This window comes from Prionailurus viverrinus, chromosome A1 (assembly GCF_022837055.1).
Source record: "Prionailurus viverrinus isolate Anna chromosome A1, UM_Priviv_1.0, whole genome shotgun sequence".
Taxonomy (NCBI): Eukaryota; Metazoa; Chordata; class Mammalia; order Carnivora; family Felidae; genus Prionailurus; species Prionailurus viverrinus.
Window position 1 is genome coordinate 217,625,737 of NC_062561.1, and position 15,610 is coordinate 217,641,346.

Here is a 15,610-nt window from a genome sequence, read left to right on the forward strand (position 1 = left end):
TAGTCACTCATTGGTCACTTATAGACTTGACATAGAACAACAATTAGGGGCAATGACTTAGAGCGACCATTGGTTTCCAACTCCAAAAATGGAATAAGCATATATTCTCAGCATTGTTTTCATGGTATGTGTAGACATGCGTCTTTTCTATTCTTGCTTTATGTACTGGTTCATAAATAATAACAATTCTATATGTTTTTGGAGAAGCTCCTGAATCATATGATAATCCAAAACATAAACAAAGTCAGATTGTGTTAAAATAAGAGAAGGGAGTATGGATGTCAGTTAAGTATTAATAACATCTGCAATATATCTAAGGGAATCCTTGAACGTCTTTTGTATAGATTTTTGCTTAATGCTTTCTTGGAGACTTATCTGGAATATCTATGTTAATATCATATTACAAAATGCACAATATCTGTTCCTCCTTGAGGTTGTTGACTTTGGCTTATGATATGGAAAAATGATATGCAGAATTGGCACATCATGGTTAAGCTTTGGATACTTATTAAACATTAAACACATTCACAACTTTTGAGACTGTTTAAATAATGGTAGGGTCAGACCATTGATGAAATTTGATGTTGATAAGTCAACAGTTCAACTGTGTAGTAGATTATTTAATTTATTAATCGACTGCTTACTTTAGAAAGATGTCCTGGAAATTCATTTTATTCATTGTAAGAAAGGTGATAATAACAAAAAAAAGTGCTTAATATCAATTCAAACTAGTTAATAAATTCAAAGCACCTGTTCAAATAACTCCAGGTGAATAGTATCACTTTTGGATACACATTGGCACAAAAAATATTATACACAAAGGAAACTCAGAATATAGAAATGATCCATTCCCACTGAGATCAGCTAAGGAAAATTAAACATAATATTATATACACCCTGAGACAGAAAACAGTGCATATCAAATTTGTCCCCAGTTGAAGCTGTAAGCAAGGATGAGAACTATCTATGTATCTATGATCTATCATCTATCTATCTACATATCTATCATTTATTCATCTATCATCCATCTATCATCTATCATCTATCTATCTATCATCTATTATTAACCTATTTATATATCTAGTCATTTAGTAGAAAAACACAACTATAAAATATCTCTTTTCACCATACCATTCTTTTCCGTTTTTACCTAGTTTTGGTTCTCATTAAGGGCATTTTTTAAAAATAAATTTATAAGGTCTTGGTGTGCATCATACATTTATAGTGAGGGAAGACATTTATTTTTAATTATGTGTATGAAATTACAAATTGTGTGAAATATGTTTTTTTATTTGAATAAGGTAATGCCAATGTATCTCCCCTAACATATCTATGCTCTCATCAAAACTAATAACCATTAGTATATAATTACTCCACATACAGTTGCCTAAATCATCATACTAAAATCATATAATAACTTATTTATTATAGTCATTTACTATTATTTCTGTTATTTTTCTTCTATTTTACTATTTATCTGCTTCCTGAACACTTGTGATATATTTATTTTCACAAGTGATTAATATACAAGTGATTAGTATTTAGTGATTAATATACAACATTCCATTTACAATAAAATGTCCATATTTCTGGACACATGGAAATATAAAAATTAATACCTTGCCAAGGATTCTGATTATCTGGAACTCTATGGGCTTTTACATAAAATATAAGTCTGTACTCCACAAGGGTTGAGCTGTGGGATGTTTTCAAAAGTATCTCTAATCTCCACTCATCTTGCATTCTCTCCAACAGAAATCCAAGCAGCCTGGTTTTTTGTATAAAATTCTGATTGAAGTCATATCTATCTAAGAACGTTTAATATGTTAAAATATGCTAAGAGTTTGGAAACTTCTGATCAAAGTGGCTATCAAAATGCAAAATATTACTGTCATTGTTCTCAAAAGGTAAATAGCAATCGTTCATGGGCTTGGGGTGCTGCCCTCCAGTCACTGTGATCTGATCTGCTCCATGAAGCTGGTTTTCCATTGATTAAACGCTCTTATCTCTATTGCCAAGTTAATCTTGTGTGGCATCCAAGCTTTTATTTTATCTTCTTTACACAGTCTCCTTCAGGCTCTCCAAATGTGAGTAAACTTTAAAGAAATCACAAACCAGCAGTCATCTTTTCGTTCTCAACAAGTTGTTTTTCATAAAACATTCTGTATGTTGCTAAGTTCTCTTTAGACACAGACTTCCTTCTCTTCAAGAAATGAAAATAACTGTCACGTAATAGAAGATTTTGCTCTCCCCTAAGAAGGACTATTACAAATATGTAATCAGGCCAGGCATTTATGTGATAGGCTCAGGTCCTCATGGGATGAAGGAGGGGGGACAGGAATGGGAGGTGGAGGAGTTCAATTGCTAGCCATGAATTTGGATAACTTGTTTTAACATTTCTCAGGAGGAGGATTGTTTTCATTGTAACAGTAGCTCATATCCACAGCAATATCTATTATATTGCTGAGCTAATGTTCATTTATCAGAAATACACAATATACTGAACGTAAAACAGTTCCTTACAGGACGACCTTTGACGTTGGCAAAATCTAGCACTCTACCACATAAATTGTGTGAAAGTTCTGGTGGCAAGCACAGAGAATATAGCCTCCTCCTTGGATACCAGTATCAGGCTGGAGAAGGTCAGTGAACATGACTTCTTGAGTCTACGAGTTTTTAAAATTTTTTTTTAATGTTTATTTATTTTGGGAACAGAGAGAGACAGAGCATGAATGGGGGAGGGGCAGAGAGAGAGGGAGACACAGAATCGGAATATTCACCCAGGATTGTGTTCTACAGAATACCACGAGGTTAGTACATATTATAATTGCCTTTAAAAACAAACATTTTACTAATCATATACTGATCATAAAAATGATAAATTTATTATTTTGATCTATCATATACTTATTCACCGGATTTGAGGCACTGCATGCCTAGGAAACCATACAAAAAGGCTGAATAAAGTGATTTTCTATCTACTCTCAATCTACCATTTCTCTCTCTCTCTCTCTCTCTCTCTCAGTATTTATCTATCCATCTTAGTCATGAATATTCCTTTTTTAAAAACTATTTATTTTTGAAAGAGAGAGACAAAGAGGGGGGGCATAGAGAAGGGAAGACAGAGGATCCTAAGCGGGCTCCCCACTGACAGCAGAGAGCCCAAAGAGGGGCTCAAACTCCCAAACCATGAGATGGTGACCTGAGTGGAATTTGGACACTTAACAGACTGAACCACCCAGGTGCCCCAGTCGTGAATATTCTTATTGTCCGATAGTAAGAGAAAACGTCTGCATGATTCATGACTATCTTTAACTTAGCATTTAATCCTTTTCGGTGTTTTGGTGGCAGAAAAAAAAATGCTGTTCCTTTTGTTTTCCATATATGCTGATTTAGAATGCCACTTTTGGGTTTTGAAAAATATTGGAACTGAAAATGACTTTGGTTTAATGTGATTTTCTCAGCTAACCCCCTTAGTTCCATCTTTCAATGTGTCCAGAGAAGCAAGTACGGAAGGAGGTTCTCTCAGCCCTTGGATGTGACATTAGAGGCACCCATGTATACCAACAGTGGGGGGGTCAGAAGGAATCACAAATCACTCACACTTAGTTACTGCTTTTATGATTCAGTATGAAAAACTAGTTCTGGAAACTCTGAAGTTCTTAACAACTCTGACCCATTTTTCTGAACTTCAGAAACAGCTATTCTATTTTCCATATCACCACTTTTGAGAGTGCCATTTTATACCACATAGTACCGTATATATAAATATATATAGACTATTTCAAAGAAGCATGTGTGTAATTACATTTTTATTGAGAAACTGTAAATAAGATTGTTAAATATTTCAGACAAATACATGGGCATTTTGTTGCTGATTTTATTTTATTTTATTTTATTATTTATTTTTGTTTTTCAGTAAAACTATTTTCCAGCCAACACTGTGCTGGATTTTGAGTTGCTTTTTGGTAATAAGGGAATCCAAAAAAGTCTCTGGCTTTGGTGACAAAATTATGTAAATATATTATTATGGGCTGAATTATATCTCCCCAAAAGCGGAAGCCCTAACTTCCAATGTGATCATATGTGGAGATGGGCTTTCAAAGAGGTGGTTAAGGTTAAATGAGGTGGTAAGATGGGGCCCGAATCCAATAGGCCTGGTGTCCTTATAACAAGAGAGACATCAGAGGTCCGTGTGAGCAGAGTAAAAGCCTTGTGAGGACACAGAGGGAAGGTGGCCATCTTCAAGACAAAGTGCAAAGACACAGGCAAAACCAAAGCTGTGGACACTTTGATGTGTGACTTTTAGCCTGTGCAAGTAGGAGAAAATAAATTCCTTTTGTTTAAGCCACTCATGCTTTGACATTTTATTATGGCAGCCTCGCTGACTAATACTAATTCATAGGTCGTAAGCAAATCAGACTCGGGAAAGGTTAGGGACATGGGAGAAGTGTGTCAGTCTTGTCATCAGAACATATTTTCAACACTCACCGGGCTGTGCAACACAAACCCAAGTTAAGACCCACGTAACGTGCCTGCCGTTCGACCACTACCTGGTTAGAATAGAAACAGTGACGGAGTATCAGGATTTTTAGATTTTTGGTTGTATGCAAGTGCCTATTGCCTCAAAGTTAAGAGGGCATTAATCATTTAGAACTCTGTTCTGAGAGTTCGAGGATGGGCCCTGTAAGCTCCGACACCGTAGAATCTCTCCACTGATGGGGCACATTTGTCGCATGTAATAGGAAAACAGAATGGTTTTGTTTCCCCAAGGACAGAGGAACCAAGGGATGCTGGAGCTCCAGCAACACTTACATTAACCCGTTACCCTCTGTACAAAGACTAGGAAAAGATTTGGATTAAGAGAAAGAGAAACTGTGATTTTCTTCTAGGGCATATCTGTATCTATGGTAATGTCTGTGCAGAATGTTCATGAGGCCCTTAGAGTCAAGGACAACTATCTTACATTCTCTTAGTGAAAACTGCTCAGGCATATCCATGACAAAAATCAGCCGTGTTATTATAGGTATAAATATGTTGTTTTTCCCGATAGACTGTTGTCTCCTTGAAATCGAAGGCCATGTCTGGTATTTCACTTTAACTCTTAGAAACCTGAAACAGGTATTCTTTAACTGAGACATTGATTTATTTATTTTTTTCACCAAGAAATATTCCTGTTACTGATTATCTGACTAGGAAGGAAGCTGGTAGGAAGACTGGCTAAATGAACGGGCTTGTTCTTTGTAAGCACTAAAAATGATATAGAAAACGAGAAAACCACTTTCATACTAAAGTGATTAAATAATGCATTTGTGATCTAAAACTGTTTGGGCTTGCAGCTTTTTTATAAATACAAGCTATAATTCATCGTCTATTTTATATCTATTTTGCTGTAACACTAAAGAAAGACTAGTTTTTTTTTAAAAAAAGAGTACCCTAGTGTAAACAAATTGTACCACTTTATTTTCTTTTAATGCAAGATCCATGAAGCAAAGCTGAAGCCGCTTATGAGAATTGTGCTTCTCTAGAAAGTTGCTTTTGTTTTCATTTTTTTTTTTTGAACAACGCTCATGAACTATATATGATTAATAAAGATTTCCTTTAAGGCAAAAAAAATAGCCTTGAAATATAGTCTTATTGTCAAATATACTCAGGAAATATATGAATTGTCATTCGTTTTTGGGATGAGTAATCAGATAACAGCCTAGTTAAATAACATACACTTGCTGTATAATAAAAAGATGTAATACTTGATATTTCATGCCTCTATCCTATATTGAGAAAATAGTCATGATTAAGTATGGGGTACAATAATATGCCTCAGTGCCTGTGACAAAGGAAAAAAGAAAGAAAAAGATTTTCAAATTTCCAAACTATTTTTAGTCAGGTAGGCATCAGTAGAAGATCTGTACCATATATTCAACTCATACTTTTCCTGTCGTGTATCTTAAAAATGTGTCCTAGGATTTTTTAAATTAAAATACAGCTCTCCATTTTAGCCAAAAATTATGTATAGTATTTAAAGACTAAGACCATAAAAATTTAAAACAGAGAAGTGAGATTCTGAACTAAAATTTAAAAAATGCATTATTAATATCGTACTTTCAAAAGCAAAATAAACAAGTCCATAAGAAGAGCAGTTAAAAAAAAAAGAGATATTTCAACCATCTGTTTAGCAAATGCAGCACCTGAAATATTTTTAAAGAATAGGGAATAAAAACCTTATTTAGAAATCACTTATATTACTTACTAATCTGTCTTGTGAAAGAAAATTGATTTTTAAGACTGAAGTACAGACTATTTGCGTTTATTCAGTGATGAAACTGATTTGTAATTACAGAAAAGTGTAGGCAAAATGATCATTGACATAAATATTTTTCATAAATTTTATTGCCTTTGCAAGATCAACATTTTTATGATGAAAACATAGAGAGATGCTCTTATTGGAGTCAGAATAACTATAGATTTTTAAAAATAATAAGATACAATATATAACATAACTTCAGATGCTGGAGTTGCTACTATTTGTATGCTTTCATCTAAATACATACACACCTAAAAGACTTGATAATAAATAATTTTGTTCCACTGCTCGTTGTCTAGGTGAGATGTGGATAACTGAAATAAGTGTTAGATTTTGAAAATTCAGGGACATTGACATTTTCATTACATACCACTGTTTTAGACCATCTAAGAGATTAAAATGACTTTTTCTTGTTTATTTTGTAAAGACTAATTTTCCTAAATATATTTATCAGTGGAAGGCACTATGTTCAGAGAAAACCAGGGTTCTCCAGTATGAGACCTTCGGACACACTTACCTCACAGTTTCAGTCTTATCTCCATAGAAAGCCAACTTCAGATCTTCCCGCCGTGTCCCTGAGGAAGAGCATCCCTGCCTTGTTGGAGGTTAATCCTACCATCTGTGCTCAAACCTCTGTTCCAGCTCCTCTCACCAGCTTTCCTCGTCCTGCATCTTTTAACACTTTTTCTTTTTTCTATTAGCAAATTTTCCTCACAGTACCTGTACGTTGAAATCTCTTCTATTTTAAAACAAATACAATGTGATATAATTGCCTTTTGCCACCAAATTCCTTGAATGACCATTATTTATGGACTGTTCTCACTTCTTTACTTGCAAATTCCCCATCAATCTGCTGCAATTACGTAGATCTGTAATATCTGTTTTCGCAAACCTGTGTCGCCCCAGAGTACCTCTCTTAAACCAACATCCATCCGTTTACGTAAAACAGACACATGAGTTTTATTAGTTTCCATTTTTTTTCCATGGGGTTTACATGTAATTATTTATCTGTCAAGGTTTGTTGGTCATACTTTATTATCACCATTCAAGTCTGTCTTTTATACAGACATTTTCATTGTTACTTTATATCATTTTTCACCTACTGTATCCCTTCTTTAAACTTGTTATATTTTAAATTTTAATAAGAGAGACCTTGATAAAATATATGTTTTATTGTGTTCTTCCAGCCTAAAAACACTTTAGTGACTCTTTTGCTGCTGATCAAATTGTTACATCAATGTTTGGACAGATCTTACCTGATAAAGCCCTTTGATACCCATACAGAGTGTCATTGGGGCTAACAGTGAACTTAACAAAGACCGTGTTATTATGGAGTTTATGTTCCAGATAAGGAAAATCTCTATCAAATAAAAATTTCAGTGCCTCGGTGGCTCAGTCAGTTGAGCGTCGGACTTAGGCTCAGGTTATGATCTCTTTGTCTCTGGGTTCGAGCCCCACATTGGACTGTGTGCTGACAGCTCAGAGCCTGGAGCCTGCTTCAGATTCTGTGCCTCCCTCTCTCTCTGCCCCTTCCCCACTCGTGCTCTCTCTCTCTCCCCCCCAAAAAAATAAATAAATGGTAAAAAAGATTTAAACAAATAAAAGTTAAATCAAGGCGAAAGATGGTGCATTAAAGTAGGACTGTCAGAGATCTCTCTGTTGAACATGAACTTGAATTAAATAGGCAATAAGCTCTGCTATGGCTGGAAGAAGAAGAATGTGTTGGGACTGTGTTCACTATGAATCTAGAGATAATGGGAAATCCTGTTGTATAGTAGGCTCTTGAAGGATATTATAGAGTTGTTTTCTTTTTTTTCTTACGTTATTATTATTTGCTTGTTTGTGCTTTTACTCCTGGGCTTTAAAACCTTGTAGGATTTTATTTTTATTTTTTTTAACGTTTGTTCATTTCTGGGACAGAGAGAGACAGAGCATGAACGGGGGAAGGTCAGAGAGAGAGGGAAACACAGAATTCGAAATAGGCTCCAGGCTCTGAGCTGTCAGCACAGAGCCCGACGCAGGGCTTGAACTCACAGACCACGAGATCATGACCTGAGCCGAAGTCGGACGCTCAACCGACTGAGCCACCCAGGTGCCCCAAAACCTTGTAGGATTTTGACAGAAGATATCTAATCAACTTGGCAACTGTATTATTAAGATTATAGAGGACGTTGGCCATGATGGCAACATAAGTGACCTCTGAGCTCTTCTGCTCCCTCAGATGTACCGAATACACAGCTGTACGAGAAGCAATTATCTCTGGAAGAAATCCAGAAACTAGCTGAGTGACTTCTATACGTGGGATTAATGACAAAATACCCACTTTGAAAAAGGTAGGAAAGGATGTCTCTATAAGCCAATAAATGCCATCCCTGCCACTGCTCTGTAGAGCTATTAGGGAACTGAACTCTCAACGTTCTCTCTGAGGAGTGAAGGGTTTTGACCCCATATCTAGCCCCCCAGCCCATGCAACAGCAGCTCTCAAAACCTCTAGCTCTAAATGCCACTGAGACTTCATCCATGAGACCCAGAAGATCGTAGAAAACACAGAAGTAGTTTTTAACACGTATGCAAGTGCTAGGCATGGCTATCAGGGCTCAGCACAGATGGGGCAAGCAAAACACCACCTCCCAGTCCTTCCCTGGAAGGGGTATCTGCATCCTCTCAAAGCTGCTGCCTGAGGCCCACAGGCTTTTAATTTAGCACATATTAGGGTCTGGCTTGAATCCTCCCCAGGGAAGGAAAGTTGGCAGACACCTACCCCACCTTCTCCTTCTAGCCAGATTGCTAGCTTCTCCCTGGGAGGATCTCGTATACATATCTGCACAGCAACTTTTACAGTTGTGCCCCAGGAATGGGCTTCCAGATAGCCTGGCTCTGATAGCCAAGGACCTTCCATTTACAAGTCCCACAGGACTGAAAACAAGGAAGCCGTTCGGAACAGGCTCCCCATCCAGGGCTCAGGACGGAGGGAGCAGACGAAAGCACCCATGTCCTAGAATGTCCCTTAAAAAGTTTGGGTGCTTGAAAAGCTGCAACCTGGGGCCCATGTTGCTATTGAGAACAAACGCAGAGACTGGCTATAAAGCTATTGGAACTTTTAAGATAAAAGTGACAGGAATTTGGTGGAAAATGTGCTGGGGAGGAGAGTTGAAGAGGAAATACCAGTAGCAGTTGACTATTCACTGCAGGCAAAAAGATAATGGTAGATTTGACCAGTAACACAAGTTGATCATATAAGATTTGACAGACATCTTTGCTGTTGTGGTTTATTTAGTTTTGAGAGACATAGAGAGAGACAGAGCTCAAGCAGGGGAGGGGCAGAGAGAAAGGGAGAGTCTGAAGCCAGGCTCCAGAGTCTGAGCTGTCAGCACAGAGCCCAACGGGGTGCTGAAACTCATGAACCCGGAGATCAGGACCTGAGCTGCAGTCAGACATCCAACCGACTGAGCCACCCAGGTGCCCCAGACATTGTTTTAAGTTCAGAATGTATCAGTAAATTGGATATGTTATATGAGTGCAAGGCAGACAAGAGAAGTTTAAAGAAAGGAGACTCAGAAGGCCAGACGAGTATTGAAGTGAGAACATCTACTCTGTAGGGAATCACTGGATTCAAGACAAGATAGAATTTTAAGGAGATATAGTCAACTATGACTAACATTTTCAATAAATTGGATGAAAGAAGTCCGAGAATCGACTATTAGATCTGAATACAGGAACAGCCTTGGTGACCTTGTTACAGGCAACTTGATGGATGATGGGGGACATTTCTCACGCATGTCTCCAAATTCCTTTCTTCTGTCTGACAGAGTGCATGGATTGAGAAGTCATTCTGAGAAGAATTTATTTAAATGTTAGTTCCCATAAAATAAAAAAATTGTAAGGTGTCTTAAAACATAACTCCTGTAAAATCAGCTTTATTAAGTTTGATTGCACTTTATCTATGTTATATTTCTTTTAATGAATTTCTTTTCTTGAAATATTTGATCGGCTTGAATATGACTAGATGAAAGATGATTTTTCACAAATATTATTAGAGGTGATTTTTCATGAATCTTATTGACCATGATTTTATAAATCTCTCCCCTTGTGGGTTTCAGGAGAGTAAATTTTTATTTAATTTCCCAAGATTTGAAAAATTTCCAAAGTTTCCTTAAGGCGCATGTTCTAAATGGAATTAAAATAACTAAACTTTAAATGCTGCTTTGGCTGGGCACCTGGGTGGGTCAGTCAGTTAAGCATCTGACTTCAGCTCAGGTCATGATCTTATGGTTCCTGAGTTGAAGCCCCACATCAGCTTCTGTGCTGACAGCTCAGAGCCTGGATCCTGCTTCAGATTCTTTGTCTCCTCCTCTCTCTGCCCCTCCTCCACTCATGCACTGTCTCTGTCTCTCTCTCTCTCTCTCTCTCTCTCAAGAATAAATAAAAATTTAAAAAAATTAAATGTAGCTTTGGCTATTGATTATTATAACATTATAAATGCCAGTATACCAAACAAGTCTATAAAGATTAAAATTGTGATACTATTATTTTGACTTGTAATGGTATTTAAACTTTTATAAATTTTTTACAGTAGTTCTTATTAGCTCTAACATAACCCTTAATTTACAGAAACTGAGATGAAATTTCCTATGAAATTTCCTATTTGAAACTATTTTATAATTGGTTTTATCATTAAATACATTAATTTATTATTGTAATATTATTTCCTTCTGATAATATCTACAGTTTATAAGCCATTGATGCATGACAATTTAAAATATAACTCAGGCCCTTTTCTAGAAAATTGCTTGAATTTAACCAGAAGTTAAAAATTTTATTTGTAAATTAGAACGCCATTTGTCAATATTTTGCTAATTAGATGTGATGGTGTTCTACACAATCAATGGATAGTTAAACATGCCACCAATACGAAGGGCTAGGAACGATACTGACATTGTAGTAGGTGCTTATTGGATTTTCAAAATTCAAACCTGAAGAAAAAGCTAGTTGTTTATTTATGAATACCTAGGCAAAATATAAATTTAATCCTCTGTGTATGTGTGTGTGTGTGTGTGTGATATTAAAATTTAATAAATCAGTATTTTATTATATGTTATATATTCAGAAATATGCTTTTATGGCCAATTTATTTCATTTTTAAAAATCTCTTCTGTCAACTCATTAAATTAATTTTATTTTTCACTTAATAGCTTCTAATCTGCCACTCAAAGATGCTAACCTGAATTATGAATTATTGCTGATTTAGCTAACTACTGAGAAATTAGGTTTTAATTCCAAAGGAGAAGGAGATATTTTTAGTTCCTTGAGAGTAGAATACTTTTAAGAAGATACAGAGGGGCACCTGGGTGTCTCAGTCAGTTGAGTGACTGTCCTCAGCTCAGGTCGTGATCTCATAGCTCCTGAGTTTGAGCCCCATGTCAGGCTTTGTGCTGACAGCTTGGAGCCTGGAGCCTGCTTCAGATTCTGTGTCTCCTTCTCTCTCTGCCCTTAACTGACTCGCATTCTGTCTCTGTCTCTCTCAAAAATAAATAAACATTAAAAAAATTTTTAAAAAAAGAATAGATTGAAACTTTGCATCACAGGAGAGTGCCATTGTGTAGCTGTGAATGAGACTGAGAATTATGAATCTTTAAGTTCCTCTGAACATCTTTGTCTAAGGAGATAGCCCTACTCCACCACATCTGAGGAAATCAGCCCTCCATTTACTATAAATTATTTTCAAAACTGTGCTCTCAAAATTAAAATTGTTTTTAATGTCTATTTATTTTTTGAGAGAGAGAGACTGAGTGCAAGCAGGGGGAGGAGGGGGAGCAGAGAGAGGGAGACACAGCTGAAGCAGTCTCCAGGCTGCGAGCTGAGCTATCAGCACAGATCCCGATGCGGGGCTTGAACTCACGGAGGGTGAGATCATGACCTGAGCCAAATGCTTAACTGATGCTTAACTAACTGAGCCACTCAAGTGCCCCTGTGTTCTCAAAATTAGATACTGATTCTCTTCTAGACATTCCTCTCCCTCACCACCATGTCTAACCGCCTATGAGTACAAACTTAATTTGACTCCAACATAATCATGAACATAGATATTCAAGATTTATTTTAGAAAGAAATAGCCTATACACTGAAAGTCCAAACCCACAACTAATTTATATTATTAGGTGTGGGGGATAAGCTTGGGAATCCCCTGGGCTTACACCAATGGGTTGACAAGGCATAAAGAAATACAAAGCCATAAAATGCTCACACCTGAGTTTGGGTAAACCCAAAGATGCTTGGGATTGGCATCCCAAGAATGGGGGGGGTGCGAAGACACCCTGAGAATAGGGAGGCACAAGGGTGCCAGGAATAAGGAGGTGCAAAGGCATCCCAAAATAGGGAGGGAGAGGCAAAGGCCTGAAATAGAAACAGTGCAAAAGTGCCCAATACATAGTATATGAACTAAACAAGATTATATTCAGGGTGGAAGCACCCCCAATTTAGTAATATAGCAGAAAGCTACTTTCACAGGAGAATGGGGCCAGGTCAGGTAAGTTGGTGAATTGGACTATGGACTGCTGCGTTGCAGGCAAAGCAGCCTGGAGAGGAGATGGTTAACAAAAGAAAAGGTGCCTTAGTAACCCTGAGGTTAATCCCCCTACCTGTCTCATCCCCTAGGCTGGCAAAGATGAACAGAGGTGTTGCCTCCTGTTCGCTGCAAACAACCCTCTACCCATCTGCCTGGCACCCGGATTTTGTTTTATATTGACCCAAACCCCAAACACTCTATATCTTCAACACCCCCTTTTCCCCCTCAAGTCCACAAGTTAATGTTCATAGTTTCTTTGTCTCTTCGTGCACGCCCATCACATTTGCAAGCCTTCTGATCTGAATAAATATGGGGCAAGGAGCCTTATTCAAGGCTCTTGTCTTTTTCCCGGACGTTAGCCATCTCTCACTTTAATCCTGAATCCGCTCTTTTGCTGGCCAAAAGAGAATTTTAGACTTAGAGTCTACAACAATTAGGATTCTGAAGAGCTTACGTGGAAGTCAGTTTCAAGTGTGAAACCAAGTAGGAAGAAACATTAGGCTTAGTGGAACCAATTTCTTTAATATGGATTCAGTCATCTAGAATTTCAGAGTTAGTGTGTTGATTCATACACATGGAAAATGAGTTACTATTCTAGTTATAACTTGACTAACTAGTGACCTATAGTTAATGTCCTTTATTTTCATCATTTGGATTCCTAAACAGGAGTTAATTTCTTCTTTCCTATCCTTTCTTTTTCCCCTCACTGTGAAAAATAACAGTCTACCACAGGACATATTTTGAACTCATTACCTGCTGGGACAGGGCTGTGGATTTCTTGGTTACATCTGCGTTGGTGTTCAATGCAGTGTAGACATGTTTTGAAATAAAACAGAAAGTTTCAAATTATGTAAAAGGTCAAAAGGTGAGATCTTGGGTTGGACTTGACCAAATCTTACTGCAATCAAACTGCACTATTTTATTATGTTTTTAAGATTTGTATCACTTTCCAAAATTATCTTTTTTATTTATTTATTTTTATTTTCACTATATTTTTACTCACTAAAACATCATTTACGCAAGAGCAAGAACCATAGTTCTTGCTCATGCCGTATCGTCTGTAGCCTTATAACCGTGCATGACCCAACACTGGTGATCTATAAATATGGATGGATGGGTAAAGGAAGGAATGGATGAATGCTACATTAATAGAATGAGACAAGAGGATTCAATATGTGCCAGATCCCCAAGGACCTGTCTTTGATAAATGGCTTTAAATTTGAAGGATATCAGGATTTATTAAAGAGTTGGAGAAGTAACATGGTCTATTTGTGTTTTTAGAAAGACTGCTTTGACAACTGAGGTTAATTTGTCCCAAAAAATGAGGGTTAGCTATGAGCAGGGTAGAATAGATAGAATCCTAAACTGGGTTGTATGTGAGATGCAAACAAAACAAAATGAAACAAAATAAAATGAAAACAAAAATGAAAAAAACAACTGTTGAAGGGAGAAATCTATTGAACCTAATATAAAATGAATATTAAAGACAATCAACAGGGTGGAGAAAATGATATTAAGTATACTACAGGTTTCTCTGCTTATTATCTTAGTTTCAAGTTACTTTAGACTTTATGTTTTGCAATGGTTTATATTTCCATAGCAATAGTTAAGTATTTATTTAGTATCATGGCATCTTTCCCACTTAATAGTTCTAAGAGTGTGAATGCATATAAAGACCATAAAATATTTTTTAAAAGTTACATAATTGTGCATATTATAATAGTTCATGTTTTCATCTTTAAATTTATTTCAAAATGTTTCTGATAGAATGGAAATATATTCTTCTAAATATATAATTGTTATACAAACCACCTAAAATTCAAGTGATACCTATTTAATATTGTAGATTAATAATTATTCCTAAAAGTAATATTTTAGTAGCACCTGTATGGCTCAGTTGGATAAGCAACCAGCTTTAGCTCAGGTCATGATCTTGTGGTTCCTGGATCCGAGTCCTGCGATGGGCTCTGTGATGACAGCTTAGAGCCTGGAGCCTGCTTCGGATTCTGTGTCTCCCTCTCTCTCTGCCCCTCCCCCACTCAAAGTCGGTCTCCCTCTCTCTCTGTCTCAAAAATAAATAAGCATGAAAAGCATTTTTAAAGTAATATTTTAAATGGACTGTTTTTCTATAACTTAATTGTAAAATTTTGTTTTAAAAACTACTGTATTAATGGCATTGTCATATCGGGATGTGGATATGTTCAGGTTATGTTTCTTTTTTTTTAATGTTTGCGTATTTATTTTTGCAAGAGAGAGAGAGTGCAAGTGGTGGAGAGGCAGAGAGAGGGTGAGACAGAGAATCCAGGCTTCACGCTGTTAGCACAGAGCCCGACATGGGGCACGATCTCAAGAACCCTGAGATCATGAGTTGGATGCCTGGGGTGCCTAGGTGGCTCAGTCGCTTAAGCATCTGACTTAGGCTCAGATCATGATCCTGCAGTTTGTGAGTTCGAGCCCTACCTTACTCTTTGTGCTGACAGCTCAGAGCCTTGAGCCTGCTTTGGATTCTGTCTCCTTCTCTCTCTACTCCTCCACTACTCATGCTCTATCTCTCTCTGTTTCTCAAAAAAATGAATAAACAGTAAAAAATTAAAAAAAATATATGAGTTGGGCGCTCAACTGACTGAGCCACCCAGTGACCCATATATTTCAGTATCACATTTAATTATCTCACAGTTCTTTCAGGCTAAGAGATTTTGAATAGTTTATTAACTCAATGATTTCATTCACAAAGGAGGACT